The 7,597-nt window shown below is 46.2% G+C and overlaps 1 non-coding gene across 1 annotated transcript; it reads right to left on the bottom strand.

Moving 5' to 3' along the window:
• Positions 1-7,523: 7,523 nt before the first annotated feature.
• TRNAN-GUU lies at positions 7,524-7,597 on the bottom strand. Its single transcript has one exon. It is a non-coding gene; the product is annotated as a tRNA-Asn (tRNA).

Here is a 7,597-nt window from a genome sequence, read left to right as displayed (position 1 = left end):
CTTCTGCACCTGTTCGTGGTTGCCAGGTACCTTGGAGTGGAGCAGTAAGTGGGGTTTGGTTGTCAAACACTCCTGTACTTCCCCAATAGCTCGCGTAGGTGCCCAAGGGCAGGCAGTTCTACTCAGAAGAGTCCGTAGAGGCAGGAGGGGCTTACAGAGAGGGGTGAAAGGGATCCCAGGTGGTCTGGGTTGGGCTGCTGGAGGGTCTCCTGTTGAGTGGACAGGAAGGAAGCCTTGCGCACAGCAGGAGGTCAGCAAACAAGTCTGGAGGGGTTGGAGCAGATTGAAGGCATTTCACAGATTTGTAAACATTTTTGCCAACATGAAAATAGTGTCGTGTGTGTGTGTATGCGTGCTTTGCTTCACCTATCATAAGGTATCCGGATCAGAAACCTGGAGTTACCACCCCCAAACCGAGCCCCCACTCACCCCCCTCCCTGCAACAATGAAAGAACAGGGGAACTGCCTAAGGTCCAGCCTGATCAAGAGCCCCGCTGAGCTCTGATAGACTCGAAGTGTTGGCTGACATTTCCCAAGCACGACCTGAAGACCGTAAGGTTTTGGGGTTTCCCATGTGCTCTCAGAGGTACACTAGCAGACAGAACTGGACATGCTGAGTACAGAAATAGACAGAGAAACATAATATTACACGGATATACCACATCAGCATCACCCTCGACGGCAGTGATCTCCCTGAAAATAGGAATGGGCTGTTGAAAACATTTCAAGTTTGGGTGACAGTTTAAATTGTGTCCTCTGATCGAATGTGATGGCAAGTGGGGGCTCTATTGTAAAGTGTTTTAGGTTCTGCAGATGGAATTGAGAGGCAAAGGGAGAAAGCAATTATACAACTCAGAGTAACTTACATAATATCTTTCACACTTCGCACAGTGTTTCTTATCTGATCCCATGGTTCCGTGCCTAAATTTGTACCAAGGAAGTTAATATCATTCAAAATATTCAAAATCCATACCATTAAACCTGGCAGTGTATATTCCTAATGGCACCTTACGCTGGTTTATGACTACAGGTAGCAAAGTTAGGGCTAACTTTGGGCACGGCCATGTGCATGCGCCTCCTTGACCCCACCTCTAGGGGGAGCAGTACATCTGAGCTGGCTCCGTCACTGGGGGAAGGATGTAGGTCAAACAGGTTATAAATGGAAATACGGGAGAGGATAGCAAAACGGAAGCATGCTCATAAAGTGGCTTATGATTCCGGAGAGGATTGTGACCATGCTGTTTATAAGCATATTTCCCCCTGAAATCTGGCACTAACTAATGAGCAATGCTGGGAGGGAACTGCATGCCTGCTGATTTACAAGCTGCGCCCAAAACTCCACCTAGACAATTTGGGGAAGAGAAACAATGTTCCTTCCAATTGCTATTATTTCCTTTCAGTGGGGGATGGCCTGGAAAGGGAGAAAGTTATCTTTGTTAATTTCCCTTGTGAATATCTAATGAAGACCAAATACACTAATGGCAGTTACTATTGGGAGAGTCCTTACCTATGGAATGCTTTCGCGGGTTTTATCTAGTCCATGTGGAACTACCCAGAGAATCAAACCTAGAATCTGTGGGACTATGTGGCCTAGCTCCCTGGAAACCGTCCTATCAGTTGTGTAAGTATCGGCACAGGAGGTAACTAAAAGCAGCTCCATTTTATGTGATGATCTCGTACATCACCTAGAGGCCACACACGGCTAATCGGGGCTGGAGCGTGCCCTGATACGGGAAAAATCAGTGTTGGTGGCAGCAGACTACTGGTTGCTTTGCTGGTGCCTCCCAATTAATTTTGTCCTGGAAAATGTGAGTATGACTTGAGCTCAGACACATTTATGATTCTTGTGAGAATGATTTGGCTATGCGATGTTTTGTGTTATCTCTGTTTCAGGTAGACGTGCTCTTCTGCAACTCCCAGACCTTTCTTAAACTAGTTAATGTCGGCCAAGGTCAAACCAGGATAATCATTCTGTAAACTGATTGGCAGATCATGGATTAAATATTCAGTGGCCTTTATTGCCAAATATGTTGTGAAAGTATCTTCTAAAATTATGTATTTTCTTTTGCATATTCCCACTTGCACCTCCAAAAGTCCAAAGCCATATTTCTCTGCTACCTCGTGGTCACTGTCACCCACGTCAGCCACCTTAACCTGTAAATTGAAGGGTGCAGGGACACACGTGCCACTTCTTCAGGTGCATGAAGAGGATACCGTCTCTCTGCAGGTCCGAGACATCAAGCAGCAGCACTCCTGCTCTCTAAGTCAGCTCAGACTTTCTGTTCGCAGTAACAGTTTCATGCACATGCCACCTTAATGTGGTCGTATCAAGAAAACGATTCCATTGTACAAGGAACTAAACAATAGATCGCTGTGAAAACTAGCTTGTCCCCACTGAGCAAGTTCTGGCTAGGACTTCAGAGGTTTTTAAATAAGCTTGGTACATCATTGCTCAATATACAGTATATGTTATTAAGGGTATTTTAATAGCACTTGACTCATTGCAATATGACTTTAGACAAGTCACTTAACTTTGATTAGGTTAAGAAGAATTTGGACTCTTTGCCACAAAATACGCATTTGAGCCATAGCAATGCCCAGGCCTTCCATAGCAGAGACAGTGCTGGCAACCAGAGCCCTGCCCTTTTGTTTCTGGGAGGAAGGGAGAAGTGAGGAGTGGAAGAAAGGAAGAAGGGGAGATGCATGAACAGGTGGAAGGGAGAAAAGATGGATGAAAGAAAAAAGAGGGAAAGAAGAAAGATGCATAAAATGCATGGAAGGAAGACAAGACAGATGAAAGGCATGAAGGATGGATGGGTGGATGGATGGATGGATGGAGCAAGGAAAGGCAGACAGATGGAAGAAAGGGGGCCAGAAGGAAGGACAGGCAGAAAGATATGTAAAAGGAGGTAGAAATGGGAAGAAGGCGGGAAGGGAAGCAGCGAGGTAGGAGGGATGGTGGTTGGAAGGATGGGTGGAAATAAAGGAAGGAATAGAAGGAGGAGGAGGAAGAGGTTGATGTCTGAAAGTGAAAAGGAAAGGCAGGAAGAAGGAAGAAAGAATGCATAGATGGATGGAAAGGCAGAAGGAAGGATGGACGGAAGGAAGCTTGCAAGGAGTGATGAGCAGAGTAGGGGGAGGGAGGGAAGAAGGGAGGTAAACTTTTCTTCCCCAGAATTTTGCCTTTTTTTCTTTCAGGTTTACTTTGTATTGGTTTCACATGTAGGATTTTGTTTTAAATAAACAGCCCCTGCACCGCTTACCTATTCTGGAGTCAAGCCAGCAGCCACTGGTCTCACCTGCATTGTATGTTCATTTATTCTACTTCTGTTGGGGTCAACAAAGATCATACCCACCATTGAACTTTGTACCAGCTGCAAGAGTCTCAGCAAGAACGTAACAGGGATGGTCAAGAGCAAGCACTGGGGTCCACGCCAGACTCTCCCTCCTTCCAGCGAGGTGGCCCCAGGCAGAGCTGTGTCCCAACTGGCAAGAAGGATTTGGCCATGAATACTATCCTAGGCAGAGGGGACAGCATGTGCAAAGGTCCTGTGGCAGGAATGAGCTTGGCAAGTTCATCGAACAGCAAGGAGGCCCGTGTGGCTGGAGGAGAGAGAGAACAAGAGAGGAGAGCAGTTCTGAGGTATCATCAGGGCCTATGCTGTGTGAAGTCTTGGAGGGAGTTCATTTTTAAAAATTGTGGTAAAATACACATAAGATAAACTTACCACCTGGATCATCTTTAAGCCTACAGTTTGGTAGTATTACGTATATCACATTGCTGTGCAAGCAATCTCCAGAACAAGCAAAGCTTCAATTCTGTACCCACAAAACAACAACTCCCCATTTCCCTCCACCCTGATCTTGTCTAACACCGTCTGCCCTCGGGCTCAGCGAGTTTGACTCCCCGGATACCTCATACAGAGTTACACAGTATTTGTCTTCTTGTGACGCGTTTCACTTACCAGATGTCTTTAAGGTTCATCCATGGTATAGCATGTCAGAATTTTCTCCCTTTTTAAGGCTGAATAATATTCCATTGTATTTACATATCATATTTTGTTTATTAGTTCATTAGGACCTTGGTTTTCACATGGTACAGGCAACGTGTTAGGTGTTGGGGTTCAACACGACTATAACGCACTACACTGTCCCAACCCCTGACCTGTGGATGTCACCGTCTGGGGGTAACAGGGACGATCATATAGTTTCTAGATGTAAAACCCTCTGCTTTATTCTTCACATTCTCCCGTAGTGCACTGACTTACTGATGGATTGGAATCTTGGTAAACTGGGTCTCTAAGATTCTATAGGTGTCAGGAAGACAGCATTATGATTCCATATTTGCAAACACTCCGCAGTAATTCCGGTTCCTCCCATCTCCATGGAACTGATCGCCTTCACCCCTCTGGCTGTCCTTCTGCTACTGGACAGGGATTGGCCGGGCGTGGGACTGCCTCAGGCCGGCCTGCAGGGAGGGGCTTCTTGACTCGATGCAGGAAAGATTTCACAATGTGAGTCCAGGTGATTTAGAGAGGACGCTCATTGAAGCCGAGGACAGCGAAACAAAGGAAGGACTTAGGGTGGAAGAATGACAGTGAAACTGGAAGAGTCGGTGTTCACGCTGCCTGACACCAGAACAAGTAAATAGAGACCAGGATTGAATCTTTATGGGCTCACTTCATAGGATGCCAGCAGCCTGAGAAGGCGGCGGGTTGTGTACCCTAAAAACTGCCTTAGCATCTCATCCCAAGCTGACCTTTTTATGAGGAGAAGAAAAAGGTAGGTAAGAGGTCTGGGAAAAAAGTCGATCAGATAAGAGTTGCAGTCCAGGGACAATTTTCCTAGTGTTTCTTTATGTACTAATCAATAATTATTTTCTTTTTAATTTTTCTTATTTTATTTATTTATTTATTTATTTTTTTGGAGAGAGGGGAAGGAAGGGAGAAAGAGAGGGAGACAAACATCTGTGCATGAGAGAAACATTTACTGGTTGCCTCTCACTTGCCCCCAACTGGGGGCCTGGCCAGCAACCCAGGCATGTGATTGAACCGGCGACCTTTCGGTTCACAGGCCACAGCTCAGTCCACTGAGCCCCACCAGCCATGGCAGTCACCAGTCTTTATCTGTGTCACAGCCCGTCCCTCCCGGGAACACAACAGCTCAGATACCTTCTCCATTCCTTGCAGACCCCCCAGGGGCACAAAGGTTGAATTGCTTGTCAGCCTCCGTCCTATTGCTCTTGCATTAATCACTTAAGCCTATCAACTATAATTAAAGCTAAAATCTTTAACCCTTGAGTTCCTCTATCATCCTGATTCTGGGATTCTGCTTTATTCCACAGGATCTTTAATGTATACCAGTTACTTCATTCTTCCTCTTTAACACAAGCTCCCAAAGGACGTTACTTTCATCCAGGGCTTCCCCCTTGCCCCGAAAACTGTGCTTCCCCCAAATCGTCACCTCTGGTCCTCTGCACTGTCAAACCCCTTCCTTCAGTTCCCCAGGGCCGGAGCTGTGGTCGGCCGGGTCTCAGGCATGCTCTGAGTGTCCGACACTCCTTCTGTGGGCACACTCACCTGCGCCCCTCCTGAGCACAGGTCCTCCCTGCTGTCCTCTCCTCCAACTGCACGGTCTCTGCTGCCCCCTCCGCTGCTGCTGGCTCCCAGACCTTCCCGCATACAAACCAGCTGGAGCCCACAGTATTCTCTGGCCTGTGCTTGTTCCGGGGCAGGCTTACGAGCGGTGATTTTGACTCTCTGTTAATCTCTAGCCCTTGGAAATGTGTGTTGAGAGATTCAGCTGCCATCATCCTAGGTGACCTGTCCTCTTTATATCCTCATACAGATGTGGAATTTCAGTAGCACACAAAAATAGACCGACTTCTATAACAGAACATCCCCGTCTTCGCTGGCCAGCTGCAACAGATACCAACTTAGGGCTGATTTGTTTTACTACCATGCCGCCCACTATTTAAAGCAAACTCCGAATATCCTATTTCATCTGTAATTATATCAGTATATTTCCCTAAAGAAGGACTATTTTTGAAAGCATTATAAAAATATCATTATAATTATTCATAAATTAATGTAAAATATTTAATGCAATAAGTAGTGTTCAAATTTCCCATTGTTTTAAGTTGGTTTCTTTGAATCAGTATCCAAAAAAGGTCCACAAACTATGATCACTGGATATGTCTTTAAATCTCTTGCAAAATGTAATTTCCTATTTTCTCCCTTCCCTTCCCTCTCTCCTTCCCTCCTTTCTTTCCTTTCTTCCTTCCCAGACTCACTCCTGCCCATCCACCCTTCCTCCCTCCTCTTTCAGTGGCCCTTGCTCCCTTTTCTCCATTCCTCTTTCTTTTTTTCTCTCCTTCTGTCTTTTCCCCCCATTTATTTGGAAACTGAGTTGTTTGCTATGTAGCATTCCCACAATCTGGATTTATACCGGGGTGCACTTGAACACATCCCTCTGTCCTGCGCACTTCCCCCGAGGTGGGGGTAGGATCTAGAGCACTGCTGTCTAATAGGAAGAAAGGGCAAGTCTCATATGCAACAAAATTTTCTAGTAGCCACATTGAAATCTAAAAAGGACAAGCACACACCAATACATAATCTTGAACACCGCTACTTATACTTATAGGTACACATTAAGAAATCGTAATTCTACCAAAGGTTACAAAATTGTGTCTATGCCTCCCCGCAGGAAGTCTTTCAGAAACGCAGGGGAAGGGTGATGTTCGCAGACACGCAGATGCTGAAAGACTTCATCACAGCAGACTGCACTGCAGGAAGTGTGGAGGGTGTCCTCCGCGAGAGAGGACACCGACACCAGGTGGAAATCTGGGTTTACACGAAGACAGAAACGGTACCTGCACGGGAAAATGTATGAGATGTAAGACGTCTTTCTTACTATTTACATCTCTTTAAACACGTGGGACAGATGAAACAACGGTGATGGTGGTGGATGGTGGGGTTCGTGGCACGTGTAAGGTGCCACGCACGGCAACCACAGCACAAGGGCAGGCGGGGGAGAAATGGGAAGGGGCACGCTGCCACGTGAGGGCAGGCTGTGGCGAGGTCCAGATGTGTGCTGTGGAGCCTAACGCAGTCGCTGAAACGACGACGGAACGAGTGCTATGTAATAAGTCAACAAAAAGAGAGAAACTGGAATCCTATGGAAAGCATGTAAACACTGCCACAGAACAGTTGCTCTTCTGGGACTCTACCCTGTAGAAATGCTCTAACAAGTGGCCAGATACGTGTACGAGAATGATGAGTACAACATTATTTGTAACCCCACAATGACAATTTAATTTGAAAAGTATGTGGAAAGTGTTAAAAAAAAATTACAACACAGAGAGTGACTTTCAGATTCACCTAAAGATCTTGGCTGAGGTCCCTCCCATTGTGCAAGAGACACAGTAGACGGGAGGGCAGTAATGGAAGGAGCCTATCTTGGTAAAGGTTGAGAGGGAAACACACAAAGGTTTGGATTTTGCTTTTTTTTAAGAATAAGAAACACGTCCCTGGGTGGGCTCGAACCACCAACCTTTCGGTTAACAGCCGAACGCGCTAACCGATTGCGCCACAGAGAC

This window comes from Phyllostomus hastatus, unplaced genomic scaffold (assembly GCF_019186645.2).
Source record: "Phyllostomus hastatus isolate PE091 unplaced genomic scaffold, TTU_PhHast_1.1 phas_scaffold_216, whole genome shotgun sequence".
NCBI classification, from domain to species: Eukaryota; Metazoa; Chordata; class Mammalia; order Chiroptera; family Phyllostomidae; genus Phyllostomus; species Phyllostomus hastatus.
This window is presented reverse-complemented; position numbering and strand designations above follow the sequence as displayed.